The sequence below is a fragment of the Ambystoma mexicanum genome, chromosome 5p, assembly GCF_040938575.1.
Source record: "Ambystoma mexicanum isolate Mex_15411 chromosome 5p, UKY_AmexF1_1, whole genome shotgun sequence".
Lineage (NCBI taxonomy): Eukaryota > Metazoa > Chordata > Amphibia > Caudata > Ambystomatidae > Ambystoma > Ambystoma mexicanum.
In genome coordinates, this window is record NC_090930.1 from 175335917 (window position 1) to 175362302 (window position 26386).

Genomic DNA, 26386 nt, shown 5'->3' on the forward strand with positions numbered 1-26386 from the left:
GACCGACCACCCTTTTTCTCAGCTCCTCCTTTAACTTGTTTTCTTTTCCCGTCATCATCTACTTTTTTATCCATGCTGAAATCTTCCAAGGTAAAGGAACATTTGTGTAATCAAAAAGCTTCCATGTTTTGGTTACTTTTAACAAAACAAGTATTACAATCAAGTCTGCTATTGGTCAGTCACTCGGGACAACTGTCCTGGCTGGGCTTCGTGCATATACTGTTCTGAATTTGGCTAAGGGAAAGCTGAGTTCAAGCCAAAAGCTGGACGAAGCTCGAAACTTGTTGTAAGTTGTAAGGACAAGTACAGGTTTTGGACACAGTCTTGATTTGGACATACTGACACAGACTATCCTTAGTTTTCTTTAGGTAGGGAAATCCCAACTTCGTATGCGGCAAGTTAGGCCTAACTCCAACTCACTTTGAAGTAAAAATAAAGCTTGAGATTAGAAAGCTAAATCTGTTGTCTGTGTCTTACTTCATTGTGCCTTCACAGCGCTCAGACAGTTACACACTCATTCATGTACCCACTAACTTACCCAAATATCCATCCACCCACCTATCCCCCCCTCTCTATTTTCCCTTAATTTCATCGCATTATTGCAACTCCGATGGGACCTCCTAACAAAGCTATGGGTTTGCCTGCACGATGAGTTACATCTTTATATTAATGTCAAAAATGGCTGGTCAGGACATTTACAAAGAGGAGGATAGCTCAGCGGCAACGTGCTCGCCTTGGAACAAGACTACATGGAGCAACACAGGTTCGATCCCCGGGTCTGTGCTTAGAAACCTCTGGGTATTAAGCATGTTATAAATAACATATCATATCATCATATCATAACCAGGTCTAACGTATATGCAAGTTAGCAAGCATGATCTAAATTGCATGGATGCAATGTTGTGGGCACATACAGTTAAAAATGCTACTTATATAAATGGAATGTAAAACGTAATTTTAAACTTCTCTGCAAATGATTTTCCCCATGTCTACTGTCAGATCCTACACACACATGATGCTGTCAATTAGCACATTTTTCTGCTGCTTGCCTTGATGATTATAGAGCAACATCGCAATTGTGAAAGGCAATATTGGGTTTTGCTTTCCAAAGAAAAATCCCCCACCCATGGTAATGCTAGGATTCAATATAAATGACAATTGGGAGCGTAATGTGTTTAGTAACAAGCAAGGTATGTTTGAAAAATGCAAAGGCTTACGGTCAGAAATGTTCACCGGTGTACACCGCAATCTGTGTTTGAGCTGTTGTGATACAGGCACATGATCAGAAAATGGCGTCACCAGCAGTTACCTCAGACCTCGGGCTGCGGGCATCAACCATGAACGAGAAGCACAGGGGAGGAGACAATCATGGTTGCACGAAATCCTGCGAAGAAATTAAAAAGAAAATGAATGAAGATTCACTGGTCCAGCCCCCTATAAAACATTGTATACATGATGTCACAGTTCACACACACTCTGCAACACACTTTTCGGCTGTGCACAAACAACGATAAAAACCATACGCTCTCTCATGCAGTGCCTGGAAGAGTTGACTGTGATGAGTGGTTCAGGCCTGTGCTATAGGGGCACCTGATGCAGTGCAGAATTAGTGGGACGTCCAGTGCAGTGCTGTTTGTCGTTACAACATTTGGCCTTTGCCTACCAACTTCCTAGTTTGGTAAAAGTGGGTCACAGTTTGATGAGTTACTTCACCATGCAGCTAGTAGTTTTGACTAGTGGTGTTGAATAAATAGTCCTTAAAATGCACAATTTGCATCACATTTTATCAAAAACCTCCCCGTTGGGTACTACTCAAACAGTCAAGACCATTTTATGCCCCGGTCCGACACTGGCTCAGTGCATGAGCGCCAGTGTACAATCACCGCCAGAATGTCAGCCTATACCCAGAACCTCCAAGTGAGTTTGCTAATTTTGGCAGAGGAGCCTAGATGGGATAGCTTAGTGACCTCGCTCTGGCCCAGTGGGGTGAGGGTCGGTAACTTGGGAAGGGCTGCAGCCTCATGCAGGGATAGATCACACCTCCCTGACAGTGAGAGGTGAGGAAAGGGCTGAGACCACGACGAGCCAGCCCATACACTTCACCACAAGCAGAGGGTGTTTCTGCTCTCAAACAGCCATCGTGCAGGTGTGCAGGCCTACAGGGCAGGTTTTGTGGTTACTTAGAAGATAGATGCAGATTTTTCTAGTCAACTTTGCACTGGGGTCTCCTTAATGGGATTTGTAATGGGTTTTCTGGACGCCATAGAGGATGGAACCACCCACATGGCAGGATTTGGACCCTGAGCCCCCATGTGAGGTGGTGAGCACAATGGCGGGGCACTAGATCCAATGAGATCTGGTGGTGTGTGGAGCGCACAGAAGGATGTACTCGCACAGGAGATCATTTGCATAGGACATATTTCATTATTATGAACTACTGTTTGTTTGCTTATCCATTTGTTGATATTATAATATGTAATAAAAATTATGAAACCAAAACAAAAAAAGTGAATTTTGGGAACAGAAGAAGGACCACCAATTTCTCAAACGTGTCTGTGCTAGTAATTCAAACGTGCATTCCTTCGGAGCATGCAATGCACGCTGGGTATGGTGCTCATTTCCTCTGTCAGAATAGTCACCCTAACAGTAAAATCTGTGCAAAGCATGAGACATATATACAGCTTTGGGCAGTTTCATTGTTTAAGTTTGGGCTGTTGAGCCATAGCTCTCAACCATTTCTGTTGCAAAGGCGGGTGAAATCATCCGATTTTGTTTTTGGCGGGTTGAGACGCCCATTGAAATGAATGGGCGTGCAGGAGGCTTGGCGGGTGAGTCAGCCCTTTACAAGGCGGGTGACTCCCGCCAAAAGCATGTGAGTTGAGAGCTATGGTTGAGCAAAGGATGACTTTCCGATGCAGTCTCTGAGAACGTGTGCCAGGCCTGCAGGAAAGACAGTTTTTGCAGGAACACAGCTCCCTTACGGTCACTTCCTCCCTTTTGCAAACTTAGAGAGAAACTGAAACCCACATAATCCAATGTACATTTGAATACCGCGCTCAATGTCCTTTGCGATCATGATGATGCAACATATTCAGTCCTCTTGTTCTCTATTTGCTTGGTCATACTGTACACACTGCTTCAATCATCACAAGCCAAGCCTCCACTTCCATACCAACAACCACCCAGCCATCCCCAGCTCTAATGTTCATCTCTAACCTCACATGACATAAGACAGCCCACAGGCGATGTAGCCAGGCCTAAATGCGCCTATATCCTGACCTGCAACCCCCTCCTACTTCAGCACGAGGTTTGCTACAGTGCTCTACTGTGGCAATGCACCCCTGTCCTTCTACCCCTGGTGCACACACACACAACTCAGCTGGTTGTGTTACAGCCCCATAACTACGGCACCACACACACCATCACAGACACACATCCATATACACAAACACCAGCACCCTTCACAGCACCCAGGTGTCCTTCAAGTAGGAAATCATTCAATCTACATCATGCCAGGAAAAGGCGTTATATGGATGTGTCACCGCCCTAGTGGGTAGCAGGCTAATGCACCACGTCTGAATGAGTTTTTCATGACTTGCAACATGTAGTCGTATCCAGGGACGGGACCGCCACCCAGTTTTGCTGCCAGAGATGCACGTACGGAAGAAAACTTTGGATTGTAGACTAAATGCTGCCTGAGTTTCTAAGCACTATAAAACTGAAGGAACTATTGCGTCTGGCGGAGTTACTGCCACGAAATGCAACTGCATTTGCTTTGGAAGTCGAGACCCCTTCAGACTCCTATCCCGCCTTGCGGCACTGATGTGCCTTGGACCTCAGATTGATCGTTGCATGAACTTCAAGGAGCTATAGTCCTAAACTTGCAGACAGGGCCATAGGTGAGTGACTGACTTCCCTTGGGGGTAAGAAGAAGTTTCACACTAATTGTTGGCCACGCCATGTTGCTGCGCTTGGGTGACAAACCTTGCACACTTCCTGCTTGCTGACAGGGAACATTTCTAGGGGCTAAAATCCTAATATTGGCACAAAAGAACGATAGATGCGTCACTGCTTCAAATGGTACTGTCTGGAGATGTAATACAAAGAGAGTGTGGGTTACAGAATTACAGTTACAAAGTGGCCGTCAAGTCGATGGCGGAGGGCCTCGCTGACAGTGACAGGCTTGGGCAGTGTTGTGTACATAGACTGCACACAAGACACCCCAATCCTGACAGAGACACACCCTCCTTGTGTCCCTTACTGTGTACACAATGACTAACTTGGATGTGGGCAGCTGCGTATGCGTCGATAGCTATAACTCTCGAAAAAGCATTCAAACACTAGGAAGGGTATATTTCTTTTCTTTTTACACTCCCACAAAAGTGCTGTTAAAAACACAACCTCACCTGCCATCTTCGAAAAAAACAGAAATATATCAGGATGTGTTTTGGATTCCCTCTGATCGACCCCGCCTCCACTGCACCGCAAGATAGGTAGTGAATTAAATGTAAGTGTTCATTGTCGTGCAATCTCCAACGAGCTGTGAAAAAAAGCAAAACATCTCCCCTGTGGAACCACACATAGGAATGAGCCCAGTGCTAATTATAAGCTAATCACTTCTCGTGTGTCCCACTTCTCTGCTGTAGCAGGAGGTCGAATGCGAGGGCACGGGCAGTGTGGGGGCGAGACCTTCTTCAGAGCCTGTCAGGAGCAGGTGATGTCAGCAAGAGATTAATTGGTGCCAGAAGTAGCGAGGCGCACTACTGCGCGAACATGGGACTGAAAGTGGAAAAAAGAGACCAGGCCGCTTGATAATGTTAAAAGAAAGAAGTGGTAGGATTTTTCGCAAATAAGAAAACAAATCATATGTACGGTGTACAAGTGGCCTGAATTACACTTCCACTATTGATGGAGAACGAGTATGCGCGTGTCCTTTGCTTCAGATAAATCCACATACAGGAACCTCGCAAAGGGGCGGCTTGTGGTCCCTAGGTGCCCTCGGGGCTTCTAAAATAAAAATGCAGTGTCCATAAAACAGTGTGCGGTTGATAGATGAGACATTATGTCAGCGCATTTATTTCTAAGTGTATTTGGCTAAATCACACAGATAATAATAGCGATTGAAAAGCATTATTGTATTCAAGACTGATATGAGACATAGGTTAGGCAGAAGCAAGAGTTAAAGTGATTTTTATTTTGTTTTAAAGTTAGGGGCGGGGGGATCGGGGGGCTGGATCAGAGCGATAAGTCACCTGGAAGGATAGGCACACACTACCCCAGAGGCAGACTACAGAGAGTCAGGAGAGGGGAGAGATGTATTGCTAGTTTGGGATCTTCAAATATGAAGAGCTTGCGGGTTTCACTGCAGACGAATATTGTCAGGATAAATTGGTATCGAAGACAGGGCCTAAATGGAAGACCCAACATACATTTGAGAGGATCATGATAAGGGACGAAGAGTACATGTATGGGCAGGGGCATCGTAAGACACCTTATGGGGTGTCACTGTGCACATAGAGGGGGCCCATAAGGCTAATTCAGGGGTTTCATAACACAGAGGCTCTACAATGCCCATGATACAGGAGCTCCCATTTTTGCAGAAAACACACAGTGGGCCTGATTCATGGACATTTTTGCACAGTGCAAAGGGACTTTTCACTGGTGCAAAGTGACTTTGCACTGCCAACAAGCACCCTGATTCACCCCTGTCTTTTTGCCGTGCAAAGTGACTTTGCACGGCAAAAAGACACTTTGCACTGTTCTGTGAATCAGGGTGTTTCTTGGCATTGCAAAATCACTTTGCACCAGTGAAAAGTAACTTAGCACCACTGAAAAGTTTAAAACATTCCTTGAATTAGGCCCAGTTTGTCTATAATTTAAAAGCAGACCACACATATACATATAGGTGCTTTTCAGAGCGCAGATCGGCTGCTCTTCTTTTTCAGTACAGGGGTTATAAGATGCACATCTAGGGGCACATTCTTAAAAACAAATGCAAATAAAACAGCTGAGATAATGTACTTTTTTATTTGCATTAGTTTGAGAAGTGGGCAGGTCACCATATTCTCAAATGCACCTCATTCTCAAAGGTGTCTCATCACTTGTGCCAAAATATGTACTGACAATCTGACCGAGTCTCCAAAGGGCCCGGGCAGAGCTTTATAATGCACATAGTGGCCTTAAACACATAGGTAGTGGCCCCACATCTCAAAACAGTGCATATAAGGCCTCCTGGGGGCCCAATCACATACAAGGACTGCCCAACACATATAGGTTCCATCAGCACTACAGGAGACTCTGCATTACACAGGAGCCCCTCAGATCACACGGGGGCCACTCAGCACACACTATGCACCCCCCATACATGGCCTTATTCACATGCAGGGTTGGCCACTCGGCACATAACATGTTGATCAGTCCATTTATGGGGTCCATCAGCGCATGCAGGACTCATCAACACTTTCAAAGAGTGCTTCGGTACATGAAAGGCCCCTGCATATGCAAACCCCCCTCAGCAACTACAGGCCCATCAGCACACAGTGGAGCACCACTCATACAGGCAGGTATAGGCCCTTGCCACACTGGTAGAGGCGCATAGATGGGGCAGCGTTACCCCATACTGCAAAACAATACCAGGACGCGAAAGGGGACAGGACAGCGATGCGGGAGCAGTGGTAAGTGGCGACATGGGAGGGAATAGGCAGGTAGGCAGGGAATGGTCTGGGAAGTGGAGGGGGGGTCAGGTAAGGAGAGGGTGGATGAGTCATGGGAGTTCCACGTAGTTCCCCAAGATAATGAAAGCGGGGAGGCCTGTGAAATATTGGTGGGCGCTGGTGGTGTCCCCCAGAGTGTTAGCAAGTGGCATAGGTGGGTGGGAGAACAGGGAAAGGAGGGTGATATTTTTTCCAACTCCAGTTGCACAAACATTTAAGCACAATGGATCTTTTTTCACCCATCACATAGAACCGAATGGGAGACCATGCTTAGAGGGGCCCAAAGCACACATTGGGCCCCATGAAATACAAGAGCCACTCAGCATGCACAGAATCTCCTCACAACATTCAAAGGTCTGCCAGCACATAAAGGGGTCCTTCAGCACAAAAAGGGTCTCGCCACACACACACAGTGGCCTCTTGGCACATCGGGCCCTTAGCACAAGCAGTGCCCCATCTCATATACTGTGCAAATTCAGGCTACACAGCACAACGAGAGCTGATCAGCACACACACACACACAGGGGCCTCTTGGCACACATCGGGCCCTTAGCACAAGCAGTGCCCCATCTCATATACTGTGTACATTCAGGCTACACAGCACAACGAGCGCTGATCAGCACACACACACACACACACACACACACACACACACACACACACACACACACACACACACACACACACACACACACACACACACGGGCCTCTTGGCACACATCGGGCCCTTAGCATAAGCAGTGCCCCATCTCATATACTGTGCATATTCAGTCTACACAGCACAAAGGACTCTTCTGCCCGTAAGAGAGCTGATCAGCACACATGCAGGTCCACATTGCACACGCATGACACCTCCACACAGCAGAGTGTGCCTCATTGTACCCCGCCCCCATAGCACATACAGTGCCAAACTCCAATAAAAGGGCCCCTTAGCAGCTACCACAGCAGAAAGAGACCTTTCAGTAAAGAGGTGAGTGACCCTGTAATCCAAAGAACAATGAGGAAGGATTACACAAATAATAACAAATTGCTCTTTTATTCTCTCTCCCTATCACACTCTCTCGCTAATATAGTCCCACCTTTCTACTTGACTCTCTCTCTACTGCACTCCCTCTTTAACACACTCCCTCTGCCTCTAGCCCACTCTCTGTAACCGCTCTTCCTTATGTGTACTTCGCTCTCTTCACCACACACTCTACACCAATCGTTCTCATCTCACACTCTCTTCCTCTCCTGCAGCCTACTTTCCTCTCACTCACCCTTGTATACATTGTGCCACGCACCCTGAATTTATTTTCATCCTCCCAACAATGCACATTCATGCGCCCTTTACTGGCAGCACCCTTGTTGTGACACCCCCTTGCTCCCTGTCTCTCTTACCACCTCGCGCAGAGCCCATGATATCATATGATGATAAAGCATTTATAACGCGCCTATACACAAGTGTTTCAAGGCGCGACCAGGCAAAGGGGAGAACAGAGGGAAGACAGAGACAGCAATCTCATTACCATTCTATGCACCCTATTTTTTTCTCTAACCCTGTTGACTTTTGAACCTTGGGTCTTTTTCACCATTGCAGGTAAAGCTCTCTTTTACACCTTAGCTCTAACTTGCATACACTCAACAATTCATAAGAAACAGTCAACATATTTCATCTAGTAAACTCAGTCACTCGGCGTGTTACACAAATCAAAGAAATAAAATAAGTCAATAAATGAAGCTAGGTTATACCCACACTACAACATTCATAATAGCAACGCCAACTTATCATTTCCAATTGTAAACGCTGGATATTCAGAGCCCCCCCCCCAAACATACGATGTCCAAAAGCATTTGATAGAATGCTAGAATGACAGTGAATGGACATAAGCCAGAATATAACCAGAACGCACGACGACTCAGGAACATGCCGCGCATCTCAAACACAGCGGACAGAGCAAAGCAAAGCAGAATTGCAGCTGCTCTCTCAAGGCAATGCAGGGCCCGGTAGCATACCTCGCTCTGACCAGGCAGGCTTGCATTGAAACTCATTCCTTCCCTAATGCCACCCACCCTTCCCTCAACAGAAGGCCATGTGCCAAATAATGCCAAATGAAGGCCCCGGCAGCATAACTCGATCTGACATCATTCCTTCCCTAATGCCACCCACCCTTCCCTCAACAGAAGGCCATGTGCCATATAATGCCAAATGCAGGCCCCGGCAGCATAACTCTGTCTGACATCATTCCTTCCCTAGTGCCACCCACCCTTCCCTCAACAGAAGGCCATGTGCCATATAATGCCAAATGCAGGCCCCGGCAGCATAACTCGGTCTGACATCATTCCTTCCCTAGTGCCACCCACCCTTCCCTCAACAGAAGGCCATGTGCCATATAATGCCAAATGCAGGCCCCGGCAGCATATCTCGGTCTGACATCATTCCTTCTCTAGTGCCACCCACCCTTCACTCGAAAGGAGACCAAATGTAGGCTGTCACTACTTGTACTCAAGCAGTGGGTCCAGAAGGCACTGTCACTGGTTGATGCCAAGTCGTGGATCATGTATTCAGCCAGGTTTAATTAGTGCAATGGTGTTTGACATGCCAGGGCACTCAGTGAGAATATGTCTCACGGCTTCCAGCCACCGCAAAATCTTTCACACTGCATCATTTTTAGAGCAGGGACATAATTTGCCAAAACAAGCAGACAATGTAATGGAAATAACAGTATAAATCTACGGGGGTTTCCCGAGGGGAAAACGCTGTGGCTGGCACGCCCGGAGTATACAGCATGTGTGGAACGTGATGGTGAGATTTAAGCCCCAGCAAGCGTGTGTAATTATTTCTCTTGTCCCAGTTCCTTAGTTTCATTTTAAATTCTTTGCAAAGCTTTGGCCCTTCGGGTAACTCAAGTCTCGCTTTAGAGACCAGTGAGTCACTTATAGCTCCAGAATATACTGTACGCATATGGCGTATGTTCCCCTGCTCTCCACATCATAATGCCAGTCGCCCCAGCAGTAAGACACGGACCCTGTGGGGTGCTCTGGACCTTCATTTGGTCACGTTTCATGTTTAATATTGTGCTGGCCGGATTTCAAATCGATCATGTGCCGGGGTAGCCAGTCCCCCTACTTTCAGAGAGTGAGTCTACAGCAGTGGAGGCTGGTGACTTTGAAAGGTGGTGGGGCGTACATTTCTCTGGGCGAATTTTGGAGCAAGCGAGCCCAACTTACATCAAGGGGTGTGCGTGGAGGACGTTCTCCCACCGTGAACAATTTGAAGAATTGGTTCTATTGTGTATGCATAAAGAAATTGATTATATAGCTATCCAGAAATGATATATCTCGAATATATCTAATATCCAGTAGTTTCCTAATGAGTGCTGCCATTTTATTGAGCAGCTTGATAAGCCAAAAAATTTAAAGTATGCGCTCTGGGATAAAATGCTCAACGGATGTGGCACTAGAATGGCAGGATGTTTTTGGGTGTCATACCACAAAAATAAGCAAGCACAGATTAAAGAAATCAAATGGTGTATTTAACTTTAAGAAACGTGTTTCACTACGCAAATGCCTTTTCATTGTTACATATTAAACTAGAAGCTGAGCATTTAGCAAACAGTGCTGCCAGCATGTGAGAAGCCCATTTTTAAGAGAGATGGCCCCTGACCAAAAGATATTCATAATCTTATCCCATATTTACCCCAAAAAGACAGGTTAAGCCAAGAAAAGAGACTGTAAAACATGACGTGATTGCTGGCTGGTCACTCAGAGGAGTACCTTTAAACCTGTTGGAGTGTCCTTTGCAGGGGAGAGTAAACCACCAATTATGGATATAATATTCACCGTTCCTTTCCCCCACCCCTGGGGATATCCATGGACCTGAACATTGAAAGATACACTGGGACGGGGAAGAGGGGGGTCGGTTGTTAGTTCTGCCAGATGAGGCTGTTGCATGGGGGTGCTTGTGTACCTAGACTTTTGTATGCTTCTGTGCACACACGGTTGCCTCCCTCATCCTCTCCCGCTCCCCTATGTCCCACCAAAGGCTAAGCGCACTCAATAACAGCCTGCATAATACATCATCACGCTCTTTAAACATAAGCCATAAGTCACCTGTACAACATGTACCCGAGATAAGGGCCGTAAAAGGAGAATAGAGGCACAGACACGGCCCGGATAAATCACTCACCAATGGTGTGTCATAATTCATGACTTACTCAAAGTGTGTCTGGAAAGTAGTGCTGGTATGATATGATATGATAGGTTATTCATAACGCGCTTAATACCCAGAGGTTTCTAAGCGCGGACCCAGGGATCGAACCTTTGTTGCTCTGCGTCGTCTTTCTTCCAAGGTGAGCCCGTTGCCCCTAAGCTATCCTCCCAATAAGAACCCATTAGCATAGCATTCCGAAAACAAACACACGGAGAAACACTGCACTTTATGATTTTACCCAAAATATTCTAGGATTGCTGCCAGGAATGGTAAACGAAAACTTAGAACCTACGAATGATTCAATTTGGTGAATGCATCTGATAAACTGCGCAGACGTTTTATTCCACAGCAAACTCCAGCACATAACAACACTTCTGTATACGTCACTGATCAGAGCGCTTCGATGCCTTTACATATGGCAGGATGTGCTATACAAATATAAGATAACATAACATTGATACACGGCTATATTAAGGGTCTTTCTAGTATTGGGAACAAGTAGCAATTCTGGACGTTTCTAATTTTAAAATCATTTTACATTTTCTAAGAATTGCACTTTTGATTGGTTGAAAAGTATTCACACAGGCTGCACATTGCGTTCCACTAGCAGGTAGCACTGGCAATGTGTGCACATCAAGGGTAGACACGTGCACATACACTGGCCATAATGTCTCTGGACGGACAGTCCTGGAGAGCACTGTCTGTCCTGGGGAATGATTTCAGGGACTGGCTGCCGCTGCAAAATGCCCAATTCAAGAAAAAGATGATTTTGTTCATTTAAGTAACTTTCATTCTCCAGTCTGGTGCAAGGACAGCCTAGTATGTGCTCCAGCGGCAGAGTGCGGGCACTTAGTGAGGAGGGTGACGTCCCCCAGGGAGAAGGTCCCTGCCGCCTGCTACATGTCAGACACTGGAGGTCAAGTGCAGCTCATTACTGAGCTGCAATTGTAAACATGCATCCCATAATTATCCAGGCTTTGGGAGTCTGCAGAGTCCGTTTTGTCTACGGCCCAATAACAGGGCTCTGGGGAATTATTTGAAGGCTGGCCAGGCAGCGCAGTAGGTTTACTTTACTGACCATCTCACACCGCACGTTGATGATATGTATATCATCAACGTGCAGTGTGTGTGTCTCGCTTCTTACCTGAGGCTGACAATCCATCGATCTTGTGGCTTGCCTTTGCTCGGCCTCATGCAGCCCGGACCAGCTTCCTGCCTGCAGTGCCTGCTAATGTGTGCACCCTGTGCCGCAGGCTGGGCTGCAGGCAGGGCACGTGCGGTTCCAATCTGGTGCCCCAGCCGAGGAGGCCCTGCGCAGGGGCGGGCCCGGCCCAGCCCAGCTGCTGGGAAGGGAAAAAAAAAATGACGGTGCCTCTGCAGGGCACGTGCCGTGCGGTTCCAATCTGGTGCCCAGCCAGCCCAGGGGGCCCTGCGCAGGCGCGGGCCCAGCCCAGATGCTGTGAAAAAAAAATGACTGTGCCTCTGCCTCGGTCAGTGGTGGCAGCCAATTCAAGGCAAACCACCCAGGCGGAGCCGAGAGGACTCGATGTGTAACACATGTATTCTTCCGCTCAAAAAGAGGCCCTACAGGCCAGAGGCCTACCAGGGGATGTCCCGGTGTCCCGGTGGGGCAGTCCAGCCCTGCTCTTGCATGGCTATCTGACCGAGGAGCCTATCATTGTTCTCACAGAGAGCCTCATTTTCTCTCTGTGCTTCCTGGTTTGTCTTTGAATACTGGGCCAGTCTTTGCTGCAGGAGGGTTACCTCCTGGGTCCTGTCCATACTGGCCAGCTCCTTCCTTGCCAGAGCATCTTCCACCCTCCTGGTGTGCTCTAACAAGCTGTGATGCTCTTTTTGGAGGTCACCCAGTCCCTGGAGGGCCAGGTGATTTTCTTCCAGTTTCCCTTTTAAGTGACAGACATCCTGGCCTAAGGTGTCCCTTTCCTGAGTAAGAGCCTGCCTCTGTGCCGCGAGGTCGTCCCTCTGCCTTTGAAGGCCACCAGATGTCTGCCTTTTCCTGCTGCAGGATACCCATATCCTCTTAGATTTTAACTAGGTACTGCCTGCTTTCATTATCGGACTCCTGGCTCCTCTGCAGCCTCTGCTCAGAAGAGTCCAGACCAGATTGGGCCTTTTCTAATGCCATCAGTTGCCTACTTGCCAGATCTTGGCCTTCAGCATATTGATCCTCTATGGCTCCAATAGACAAATATAGATATGCCGCTATCTTGGCAATCTTGTTGTGCTCATCCTTGGCCTTAGGGGCCATATATAGTTCGCTCAGGGCCACATGTAAGGGACCCTGGTCTCGCCATATATCTGACCCTGTTGCAGTGATCTGTTGTGTGATTGCCTGCAACCACACATTCTGATCCTGCTCAGTCCACTCTCCTCTCACAAATAACTTATGTAAAAGGTGCTCTCTAGCTATCTTGATGTCTACCAATGTCTCCATTCTGGAAATTGATTTCCTTCCTGATTTACAGAAGTTTATTATTTTATCTTTGCAAAACAGACCGTTTCCTTAGAGCGTTCTCTTTTTGAGGGGTGATTTTACAGTGTAACACAGCGTGTTAGCCCAACAGGATTTCTGTATCCTATTAGTTAGCACATTGTATTGAGCTGACAAAGGGTAGATCTAATCCAGAAGTCCCGCTATGATCCCCCAATCTGTAAGTGATTTCAATCCACCACTCCAACTAAGTCAATGCCTAGTATGGGATACCCAATGGAAACCCTTATTTATATATTTTTATGTCAAAGTTCGTTTAATTCTGGATGATGTACCCTTATATAACGCCCCTCTCTTTGAATTCCCCCAGTCTCACTGAACCAAGAAATAGGTTTGTTTTGCAAATGAAAAGATTTATTTGAAGAATTGAACAATAGATAGATTATACTTTTATGAATATGAATAATATCTGAATACCACACTTATGAATGTGAACAATGATCAGCAATTGGTTTATATTACAATATCAACAATCACTTTAATCAGTTAGCAGTAGGAATAGGAAAAATAATATATCAGAGAATACTTTGTATGGGTTCAAGAAAATGCAATGATAGGAAAGAATGCAACACAGAAATAACACTTGATATGACTTCAATCAAAAGACCATATAATCACTTTTTCCCCCTGTTATTACTCACTCCCCCCACTATGCAATATGAAGAGATGGAATGAGGGCACACAGGTATCCGGAATAACAATCAATAATGCAGTTCAATCCCGATTCCCCCCGATTCCCCCAGCAAGCTTAGAGAGAACAGATATGATTTTAAAACAGGTCAATGTGCTTTTAAATGTGATTTGAATGGAATGGGAAAATGCTAAAAATTATTTTCATTCGCTAAATGGATTCAGAAATAGTGAGAGTTGCTTTGGATTGGTTCAGGTCAACACTAGCAATGATTGTAGAATGATTAGCAGATTGAATACGAAATTCAGAAGTTGAAAGCAAGAAATAGCTGTTTTTCTATGTAGTGAAATTTAACAAAATTGCAAATTTGCGGCAACTTTTCCGCGTGCGGGAAACACGATTGCAGAAAAACTATAAGCATTGGAATGTTTTGGGTTCGTTTGAAAGCTGAGGATGTTAGCTTCAAAATTACATTTAAATTTCGTGTCTAGGACGTACGGTTCAAAAAGTGTGAAGGTAGATTTTTCTCAAAATGTCAAGATTTCAAAATGAAAGATGCGCTATTGAAGATTTGAAACAAAGATTTCTTAACACTAAAGAGTCTATGGAGCCGCAAACTACACGACAGCCCAGCCACCTTATCCAGAGGCGCCTCCGGATGGTTTCTGTCTGAACGAGACGATTGCCTTTCTCCAGAAAATATAGATTAGCGCCAAGATGATTATCACTACAATTACCAAAGATTATGTGGAGGAGAGAAGAATTTAGGATAGACAAAAGAGATTCAATAATGCAGTTATGGATAGGTTGGAATGGTTGCATTGGGTTACTTAATACTAAGAGGTTGTTTATGGACAGTTCTACACTAAATACTTACAACTATGGCTTTTGAATGGAATGGGCCCATCAAAGATCTGGTCAAGGGTTTGGCTGGGATTCTCTCGCCACCGTACATGTCTCAGGCACTGGGTTCTGCTCTCAGCAAGGTCCTCTGGTCTGCGCAGCCTCTTGGACTTGGTCTGACGGGTTCTGGGTTACAGCTCTGCTGGACGGATCTGGATCTTGGTTCTAGCACGGGGTTCTTAGCTAGAACAGCAAAACAGCTCAACCAGGCTGTTAGATTTTGTGGTGTGCCCCTTGGAAGTTTAGGGGTTAGAATCAGGTTGCAAAAGAAACTGAGGCCTTCTGAAAAAGGGTTCAGCTTCTTGGGTTAGGCCTCTCTGCTTCAAAGTTCTAGAGTTTGGTTCTAGAGTCTGGTCTCTGGATCTAATTCTGGAGCCTGGATCTTCCTGCAGGGTGCTTCGCCAAGAAATCAGTTGAGGAGTGGAAAGTGTGGGTGTGCCTGTCCTCAGCAGTCCCTATTTATGTATTTCCAAAGTGGGTGGGGAGGCTGATTCTACTATGCCCAACCCTCTAAGGATCTGATAGGTCAGAGAATTCCCTGTCCCTTGATTTGAGAAAGGAATTGTGTGTCATCAGGTGTCAGAGTGATGCTGGGTTTATGATCCAAAAGAAATCCCTCCCCTTTGCTTTTTCTTAGGAAATCTATTTTCCCCAAAAAACATATTTCCAAGATACACAAGTTGTTCATAATACATAATTGCATGCCAGATTGCCTAAGGTACATTTCTGTTCAACTCCCATCTTCCTGCGAGCTATGGTTCATAAATGACAACTTTTTCACGCTTTTGGTGGGTTCCTCAATGTTAGTTCTGCACCAATTTTTATACATGCATGCACGTCCCCGCTGGGCACATTCCTGTAATTTTTCATGTTCCTAACATAAACACCATGGCTACAATATGAATAATTTCTGGGGTTCAGTCTCAGAACATCGCACAGATTCCATCTTAGTCTTAAACTGTGGGTACATTTTCCATTTAAACAACCTCTAAGTTTCATATTTTTGTCAGTTCAGTACACTTTGCTATAAGCATTTTTGTAAAACATAAATTTAATCCAATGTCAAATTAACAATTTCAGTCTGGCCCGCCTGCAGAGCTGGACTGAGTCAGAGGGTCACATGGCCTGCCTTCCTGCCAGAGCAGTTTGTTGTCAGTCACACCCGAATTAGCATTCCTATTCAGCCCAAGGAATCCATTGTTTCATTCTCCAGGCAGCACAGGAAATCTCCTCCCCTCGTGATAACATGCCAATGCGAAATGCTCTCCTTTTGGTGGGAATGAACAAGGTGTGACTTTTCCAGGGGAAGAAGGCCTCTTGGAAGTTTTAACTGAATCAGGTTAACTTTTAATGTTGGCTTCCGCTGCAGTTATTGAAGATATAACTGCTGTTACTTTGCCTAAGGAATATGAAAAGTACGGAGATGTATTTGACAGGAAGGGAGCAGAGGTTCTTCCTCCCCATGGACTATATGACTGTGCCATTGATCTGGTTCACGATGCCTCGATACCTTCTGGGCAGATATATTCTCTGACTCAAAAAGAAGATGCAGTACTGAAGGAATATTTGGATCAAGCACTAAGTTCAGGGTTCATAAGGCCTTCTCGTTCACAAGCGGCCACACCTCTATTTTTTGTTCAAAAAAAGGAGGGGGATCTACGTCCCTGTATTGACTACAAAGCCTTGAACATGGTTACTATCCGCAACCAATATCTTATTCCACTCATCTCGGTTTTATTAGACCAGTTGGGTTCTTCAGTACTTTTCACGAAGCTGGATTTACGTGGCGCTTACAATTTGGTAAGAATGATAAGGGGTGATGAGTGGAAAACTGCATTCAAAACCAAATACAGACTCTATGAATATTTGGTCATGCCCTTTGGGCTGTGCAATGCTCCAGCCACTTTTCAGTGTTTCATCAATGATGTCTTCCAGGATCTATTTATCGTTACGTTATTGTGTATTTGGACGACATCCTTGTATATTCACCCTCATATGAGTCACATGTTCAACATGTTTCCACTGTCTTGCAAAGGTTACGTGAGAACACCCTTTATGCCAAATTGGAAAAGTGCATTTTTCATGCTACCCAAGTAGAATTCCTTGGTTATGATATCACCAGTGAAGGGGTCCGGATGAGCAACACTAAGGTCAAAACCATACTAGATTGGCCTGTACCTACTTCTGTTAAGTCCCTTCAGTCCTTCCTGGGTTTTGCTAACTTTTACAGATGTTTCATATGCTCTTTTTCTGCTACTGCTGCTCCCCTAACAGCCCTCACTAGTTCCAAGCGATCGTTCGTCTGGAATGAGGAAGCTCAAGTTGCCTTTGATACCCTCAAGACTGCTTTCACTTTGGCTCCAGTCTTACAACACCCCGATCCTGGCAAACCATTTTATGTTGAGGCCGATGCCTCGGATCAAGCCGTTGACGCTGTCTTGTCTCAGTTAAGTGCTGTTACAGGTTTTCTTCACCCGGTTGCCTATAATTCCAGGAAACTTACCAGGTATGAGGCCAATTATACCATTACCGAGCGAGAATTGTTAGCCATCCATGATGCTTTTACAGTCTGGAGACATCACCTTCTTGGTACCACAGCTCCTGTGCAGGTATATACAGACCACCGGAATTTGCTGGGCCTACAGTCAGTAAAATGTAACACAACACGTCATGCCCAGTGGCACAAATTCTTTTCCATGTTTAACTTCGTGCTCACCTATTGTCCTGGGTCTCTGCATTCCAAAGCAGACGCCCTGTCTAGGATTCATGGAGAAGACCGTTCACGTGCTTGGGATGCAACAGTCTTACAACCCTGTCATGTGGTTTGTTCCTGTACCCTGGATTCATCCTTAAAGTCTATGCTGCAGGAATGGGTAGCTACCAACCCTGCTGAAATAGCAGATTACAATATGGATCTGGTTCATTCGTTGCCTTATTTCCAGATGCGGATCTTCTTGCCTAATGCAGAAACCCGGATGATTGCCTTGAAGTGGGCTCATGATGCGTTGATGGCTGCACACCCTGGTCGACGCACAACCATCGAGCAGTTGAAACAATGGTGTTGGTGGCCTGCTATGAGTAAAGACGTGACTGGTTACATCGACACCTGTTTGATTTGTGCACAATGCAAGGGTTCCTCGTAGAAGCCCATGGGATTACTTCAACCTCTGCCCGTCCCTAAGAAACCCTGGGTGATGCTCTCTATGGACTTTATAGTCAAATGACCATTGGTCCAAGGGTACGATGCCATTTGGGTAGTCATTGATTAGTTCACCAAGATGGCCCTGTTTGTTCTATGCAAGGGTCTACCCACAGCCCCGGTCCTGGCGGAGATGTTCCTAAACAATGTATTCAGACGTTTTGGACTACCAGATGTCTTCATATCTGATTGGGGTGCACAGTTCACCTCGCATTTTTGGTGGCATTTGACTATGGCACTGGGTATCGATGGAAGTTACTCCACTGCGTATCATCCGGAAATCGATGGGCAGATCGAGGGTGCTAATGCTACTCTGGAACAATATCTCTGCTGTTTGACTATGCAGCATCAGGAGTCCTGGTTAATGGTTCTGGGAGTGGCAGGGTTTGCTTACAATAACTCTGTTCATGCGTCCACGGGTTCTTCTCCCTTCTTCGCTCTTTATGGTCAACACCCGAGGACCCTTCCCTTGGATCTGGTGCCTTTGTCTGATAACCCAGCGGTACAGGGGGAAGTTCAGGATTTACAAGCCTTACATAGACAGGTAACTGATCATCTAGAAACTGCTCAGCGACAAGCCAAGTTTCACGCTGATCGCCATCGTGTACCAGCTCCTGTCTACCTACCTGGGTATTTAGTCTGGTTGTCCTCCAAGAACTTGTGCATTCTGTTTCGCAAGTGGCTTGTGCCATGTTTTTTGGGTCCCTTCCCTGTGAAATCATTGGTAAACCCTTTAGCGGTCCATCTAGATCTGCCCTGCCATTGGAAGATCCACCCTGTGTTTCACGTCTCCCTTGTTAAACCTTGTCGGGCTGGTACTCGCTTGCCTTCTCGTCCTGCACCGGTCTTGGTTCAGGGTGCGGAAGAATACAAGGTCCAGGCCATCCTGGATTCCAAGATGATTCAGGGTACCCGCCATTTCTTGGTGGACTGGAAGGTTTATGGGCCTGCTGATCGAACCTGGGAGCCCGAATTACATTTGCATGCACCTGAACTCTTTGCCTGGTTTTTGGCCTCCCCTTCCCGGGATCTCTCTTTGGGGGAGGATACTGTCAGGATTACACCACGCTCTCACTCTCGTGCGCACAATATACAATTACAACACATGGGTTCATCCTGTATTGCTAATCATGCGAGGGGATCTCAGATGACTTCAAGTACTCAGCGTGGTATTCCATTGCATGCAGGTAAAGTCCCTACGCATTGCGTTTCTTTCCGGGAACGCTGGGGGTTGTCATGGAAACGTTGGCAGCCTTTCCATAGACCCCCTTTGGCCCAGGTACGGCAGTGCTTTTTATGTCAAGTCAGCTGATCCCTTTAAGACTCTGCCTCGCAGTCAGCACGCTGCTTCTGAATCTCGTTTCAAGTGGCGTCTTCGTGTATCTTGCTTGCTTTCTGGTATTTTCGATCTTCCTTTGCATCTTGGACTGTTTGCTTCTGCATCCCTGGCCATTTCTACGATCTCTCGGTATTTTGACCCAGAACGTTCAACGGACTGTTTGCCCTCCTCTGCTCGTCAATTCTGCACCTGGTCGACGACTTCGGATTTCACTTTTGGATTACCCACGTCTCATCCTCAAACTGTTTTCAAGCATTTACGGAACCTTTCATGGACTACCTTTGAACTTGCTTGGATTTTCAAGACTTGGTTCCAGGCGTCCTCGTTTCGTCGGGTGACAGGAGGTTCCGGTCTCTAAAAAGACATACTCGTTTAGTCAGGAATAGTCTGTGCAGGACTTGCTCACAGACTTCCATCTCCCTCGCACGAACTCCTCCGTCACCAGAAGGATACCGGAACTCTATCCAGGAGTTAAAGCTCCATTAACCTACGGTAAGACCAGCACTGAACTCTAGTTATTCAACTGCTCGATTTTGTCACTTAGCTTACTCTTCTTGGTTATTCTTCTAGGGGTACACCGCTCATCTATTGGTAATTCCTTGACAGACATCAGTATTATTACGTTAGTGAGTATCATTACTGTCAATCTAATTAATGTATTCTGGTGTGTATTTTTGGTTAACCACGTGTTTCATTTTTTTCTTGCAGGCAGCGGTGTACCAGAGCATACTCATTTTCGGGCAATACTCACCTCAATCTGTCCTTTCGTACTCTTGAGGGGTATATTGTCAGAAAGACCAAATAACTTCACGATGTGTCAAAGATTGCCATTTTCTTCTATTTTTAGACACACGTCTAACATAATCAAAGCCCTCAAGCCGTCATGCTGCAATGGCAACGTCTGCCCAGCACCCATTATCAAGCTATGCGCTAAAACACTTGCACCAACCATTGCCAACTTTATAATCACCTCCTTCAACTCATGCACAGTTTCGTCCAACATCAACAAAGCCTGGGTCACACTTGCTTGACACCACCATCCCCACCAGCTATCGTCCAATCACCACCGTCCCTTTCCTGCTCAAAGTGGTAGACCACATTGCATATCTACAAATCCAATTCTTATATTGAGCATAACAAACTTCTTGGCACTCGACAATCAGGGTTATACCCCATCATAGCACTGAATCAACTTTACTAGATCTAAAAATCATCCACGACTCAGGTAAGATCGCCCTACTCCTCCTACTAGACCTATCAGCAGCATTTGAGCTTGTTGATCACGATATTTCTAAACGGCCACTCATCCAGCTTCGTCATTGGTTACGAAGCTACCAACCCCATTGTTGTACCATTTGGTGATCCCCAAGGATCCTCTATCTCTCCCACCCTGTACATTCCTTACATAAACTTGGCTGATATGCAAATTCTACTAAAACTCACAGGCAACTATGTGTCACGCACTTACTGCATTTGCGTTCTCGGAGTCGGGCGCTTTGTAGGCTCTCGTTCCGGCGCCGACTCCAGGGCCGCTCCATTGCTTCGCCCCCACTACTGCAGGGGACTCCAAGATGCTGCTGTTCCCCCTCATGGCATTTTCGGTTCCTGCTACGTTGCCGCTGGCAGTTGCCATGGTGACTTCTGGAGACACAACGTGGGCACGGCCTGCCTCGCTCACGTGACCAACGCCGAGTCACGTGATGCACTATGATCAGGAAGTGCTCCATACAAGACACAGTTTCCCTTCTTTCAAAGCTTCTCAGCTGTTGCTTCGAGTGGCATTTTCTTTGAACTCTGCTTATCAGTGTTTTTTGCTTTTGACCTTGGCTCCTTGTACCGCTGGACTGCTCTTTGGATTTTTCCTTGGATTACTTATTGATCTGGTGTGTTTTTTGACGTTGGCTTTTTCTACTTTTTCTACTTTGGACTGTTACTGGATTTTCCACCTGCCCTGATGACCTGGATACAACCTGGAATTTTATGAGTACTTTGACCTTGGTTGTTCTTCTGTTGTATGTTTCTTCTGGAACTTTCTTCTGGAACACCGACTGGAACATTACAACTGCTGGTTACATTGCCTGTCTCCATACGCTTTCCTAATACCACACAATACTGAGCGAACACCATTTCTTTATTTCCAGCCGCCTGAGGACCTGGTGCTGCGATTCTAGTCCACCTGTGACCCTAATAACTGGTCAGAGAGTGGTTTGCGCTTCTCTGACTGGTGCTTGGGGATGGAGGTACTTAGTTCACATGGAAAATGACTTCTTGACACTAACATTAACCAAGTCTACAGCATTATGAAAAACTTGATGGCCAACCATCACCTCTGCCTCAACGATTACAAGACAGAGTTACTCATCACCGGCTCCCCACACAGTCTCAAAATACTTGTCCCAGGAAAGATGCACACTGGCTACCCATTAGAGCATGCATCGACTTCAAGGTCCTCACCATTGCCCATCACTTCACACCCAAAACAGCCCCAGCATACCCCCAACACAAGAAACCATCTACTTCATCACCTACGATCTTCATCTCCCCATACCATACAAATCCAAAGAGTCAACAAAAAACGTGCTGACGGTGCCAGTTTTGTGGTCATCGCCCCCACACTTTGGAACTTGCTCCCTTCACCTATCAGAGACGATACGAGCACTACCACCCTACATTCAAAAAGCTCATAAAGACCTGGCTCTTCAACAAGTCTGACAAAGACACGTTATCCTACTTGAACTGTGTACTTTATCAGCTGCTGAAGGTCTGCCGTACAAACCCCTAAAGTAAACAAAAAACGTGCTGACGGTGCCAGTTTTTTGGTCATCGCCTCCACACTTTGGAACTTGCTCCCTTAACCTATCAGAGACGAGTACTACCACCCTACTCCTAAAGACCTGGCTTTTCAACACACATGACTCCTTTACCAGCTGCTGAAGCTCTGCACCACACTGTGACTTACACTCATATGCCATGTACTTTGTAACTGTACTGGCGCTGTGCTACATCCGTGTCATGGGCGCTATAAACAAATAAATACATACATATATAAACAAGGGCCTCAGATGTGGTTTGGCAACCCTTGAAGTGTGAAGGCTTTGACTGTAGTGGTGGTTTTGTTTAAAAGTAACTGCCACCATGGCGAAGCTGCTTTTCATACATTACACAGACATAGAGGGTGCGGTCTCATCAAATGACATGTGAAATGTTGTTAGTTTAGAATACATATTTGTTTAAGATACCAGTGACTCCTGAAACAGTTTACAGGATATAACCTAGAAATCGAATATTTATTGGTCACATTATGTGTGATATCGCTTAAAACGTTGATTAAAATACATGACGGTTTTCTAGCTGTGAATAATTTTCTTCAAAGGGATCATACAGGTAAATGCGGGGAACACAAACGAGGAAAAGGGTGGGGGAGAAGAGGTAATCTCCCTCCTCCAAGACTATACCCGCTTGGCAGCTTCCTGATGGATGATATTGTTGATCAATCTTGGGTGATGGGAAAAAAGGTAGTGCCTTTCTTGGGAGTAGGTTGTCAAAGTTTAATATGATGTACCCAACAATAGCCTAGGACAAATTACAGCCTAGGACCCCTATCCAGGCTATGCTTGATGGAATAAATGGTATGCTTTGTCAGTGTTGACACCCTCCTCTTCTGGTTTAATGATATAATATGATGTCACCATGGTCACCTGATAGGGTGTGGTGGTGAGGGCAAATGAACATGATGTGAGGGTTTTGTAAATGTATACATGGTACTGCCCCAATGGATGCCTTTGCCATGCTTATTTGTCACTTGTCAGAGCGTCTGTTATTATTCTTTAAATCTTTGCAGACTTTGGTAGAGGGTTTCCCCATGGACTATTCGCTTGTTGCATTGCTTGCGAATGACCACAAGCTAGGTATGCGCCGCAAGGGTGAGCTTAGCAAGTATAGCAAGTGCATATTGCATATTGCAACACACATCCAACACACATCCAACACACATCCTATCGGACCATGTCCCTGTGGAACTGGTCATACAGGTGCTTTGAGAAACCTAAGGGTTCTCTCACTCTTACTCACCTTCGACCCTCTATGCAGGTGACCATGGAAAGGCCATCACTATTGGATACTGACCCTGGACAAGTGAGGGAGGGTCACCTGGGTGGTGGAGCCTTGGGTTTTGGGAGGGAGGTACCTTTGGAGCGAGACATGGTATCCCCCTTTTCCCAGGATAATCAACCTGATCTTCCCCCTACATTTATGGGTTACTGTAAATGTATTCCACTTCTCTGCCCATTTAAACCGTATGACAATCCGAGACGAAGAAGATACAACTAGGAGCAATGAAGATGACCTCCATTACCCATTCAAGTACTGGGGTGAAGAAGCGGCCTGAAGGTCAGGCATGTCCCACTAATTCATTTAATTATGGTCAGGCAAGGCAAACCCTTGACAACCACCTGTATCCCTGTTAGCCCAACACAGGTGTACAAAAGCAGTGGCAGCCAGCAGGCAGAACAGAGAGCACAGGTCAGAGCACGGGACGGAGGTAGAGTCAGAATCAGAGCACGAGAACCAGAGTGGAAGCCGAAGGAGAGGAGAAGCTGAGACGCCAGCATGCCAGAGTAAATCCTTGGGATCCTGCAGGACTGGGAATGCGGGTTGGAGATCCCACCCATCGCGAGGCGAGTAGCAGGCGCTGTATGAAGGCGGAGGCGAAGCTCCATTCATTAGCCGGTGAGTGTGGAGAGACACGCCCGGCCTTTTGGCCGTCCATTGGGAGAAAGATGCAAAGTGAAGGAGCTGCCGGAGGAGCTGCTGAGACTGGGTAAGTGTCAGGACACTTATAGTACGCAGGGCACTCAAAGGAGGCAGTGAGGATAATCCGTGTCCATGTATTACGACTGAAGCGCACAGATTAAGTGAAAGTAACGTCCCGCATTGAATGAAACGGAATACGTTAATACTATTGAATACTGAACTGAATGAAAGTAACATTCTACATTGAATTAAACAGATTACGTTACTTCTATTGAATACAGAACTGAATGAAATACATTGAATCCAGTGCAATAAGTCAAAGCAATACGTTGTAATGAACGAAAAGGACCATGTTGCTCGTATTGAAGAGTGAATTGAATAAAACAAGTGAAAAGAACTTTATTTGACTATCATATTTGTCAGATCGTCCACACCGTTATGTGGGCGGGCCTTCATTAAGGCCCAAAGGACATGACGTTCCGGATGGGACGTCACGGGGAAGGGGCGGGACAGGGGAAAGGGTCCGACAGTTCCCGCCGGCTTACGAATAAAGTAGGTTGCAGTTAACCCGGCTCCCGTGTATCATTGCCTGCGAGATTGTGCAAGTGTGCGTTGGTGTGAATGAGCCCACCCCCCCACAACACTGGCGACGAGCGGACACGAGCCCCTGCTGTCTCCGTGATGAGGTCTGCTGTCGGGTTGTCAAGCGCGTCGGCGCACCTCGGTCACGGAAAGCTGCACGAGTGCGGCCCCGCCTCCTGCGTGACAACGGACTCGGCAACGGGACTGGGGGAACCGGGCCCACACCCTTACGTCAGAAGGGACACCAGCAGCCGCACAAGGCACAGGGTCAGGGCCTTTTCAAGGCGGAAGACACAGCGCCTATCCCCACACGGCGTGGGCGGCGCTGCACTTGAAGGAAACAACGTTTGCGCCCTCACGCAGGGGCACGGTGCGGGCCTCCAGGGACAAAGGCTGGGCCACAGGTGAGCTGGAGTGGGTGAAGAAAATGGAAAGCATGGCCATCCTGCACCATGGGTGATCAAGTAAGGAACATCCACCCAGAGCAACAGGAACCCCGCACACACTGCGCGAATGTCACGTGGACACGCCACCGCACAGGCCCACGACATCGACAAACATGTCGGAGACGACGAGTACCACGGCCACGTCATCGGGAGGGGCGGCACCAGCGGCAGCAGGAGACATTGATGCAACCCATGACAGCAATCAAACAGCGGGAGGTGCATCCCAAGTCATGCACATGCCAAATCCATTTGAAATTCGTGATACCTCAAACCTTGGACCCAGATGGGCAATATGGCTCCGGGACTTCAAGTTCTACACGGGTGCCATAGGGCTAACAGATGACACGAGACTGAAAAATACACTGTTCATGGCAGTGGGGCCTGCAGTAAGAGACATTGCAGGGGAACTATTAAATGTGGACACAGTCACATTCGGAGAACTACATGCCAAACTCTCAGAATACTTCGCACCTCATACTAATGTCGACTATGAACGCCATATGTTCCACACAACCAGGCAAGAAAAGGGTGAATCAATAGACAACTTCGTGATGCGCCTCCGCATCAAGCTGAAGCATTGTGAATTTCACAAATCCTCTAATGAAGAGGCACTCAGGTCACAAGTAATCGCAGGGTGCCTCTCACAACCATTCCGCAAGCAACTCCTACAGAAACAAAGATCCCTTGAAGAAATCCTAGCCCTAGCTCACATGGAGGCAGCAGTTGACTCACAACTAGACAGCCTGGGGAAGGTATCAATACAACAACCCCATGAAACCACCTAATCAGTCAACAAATTATACTCACACCCACTTCAAGGAAACAAATCACTAGAGGCCACGTGCTACAAATGCGGATACGAATACCCGCACACAGGGGAATGCCCGGCCATAGGGCAAAAATGCGCTGCATGTGGAGGAATGGATCACTACAGGGCCATGTGCAAGAACGCGCCAACACACACGCCAAACAAACATCGACACCAAGACAGACATCGCTACGCTCGCCAGAGCCCACCCAGACCCATGGGTGACAGCGAAAGGAGACACTACAGAAAAGAGGACAGTGACCGCAAAAGCAGATACACTCATGAAGACAAGCGCTCATCGGAAGACAC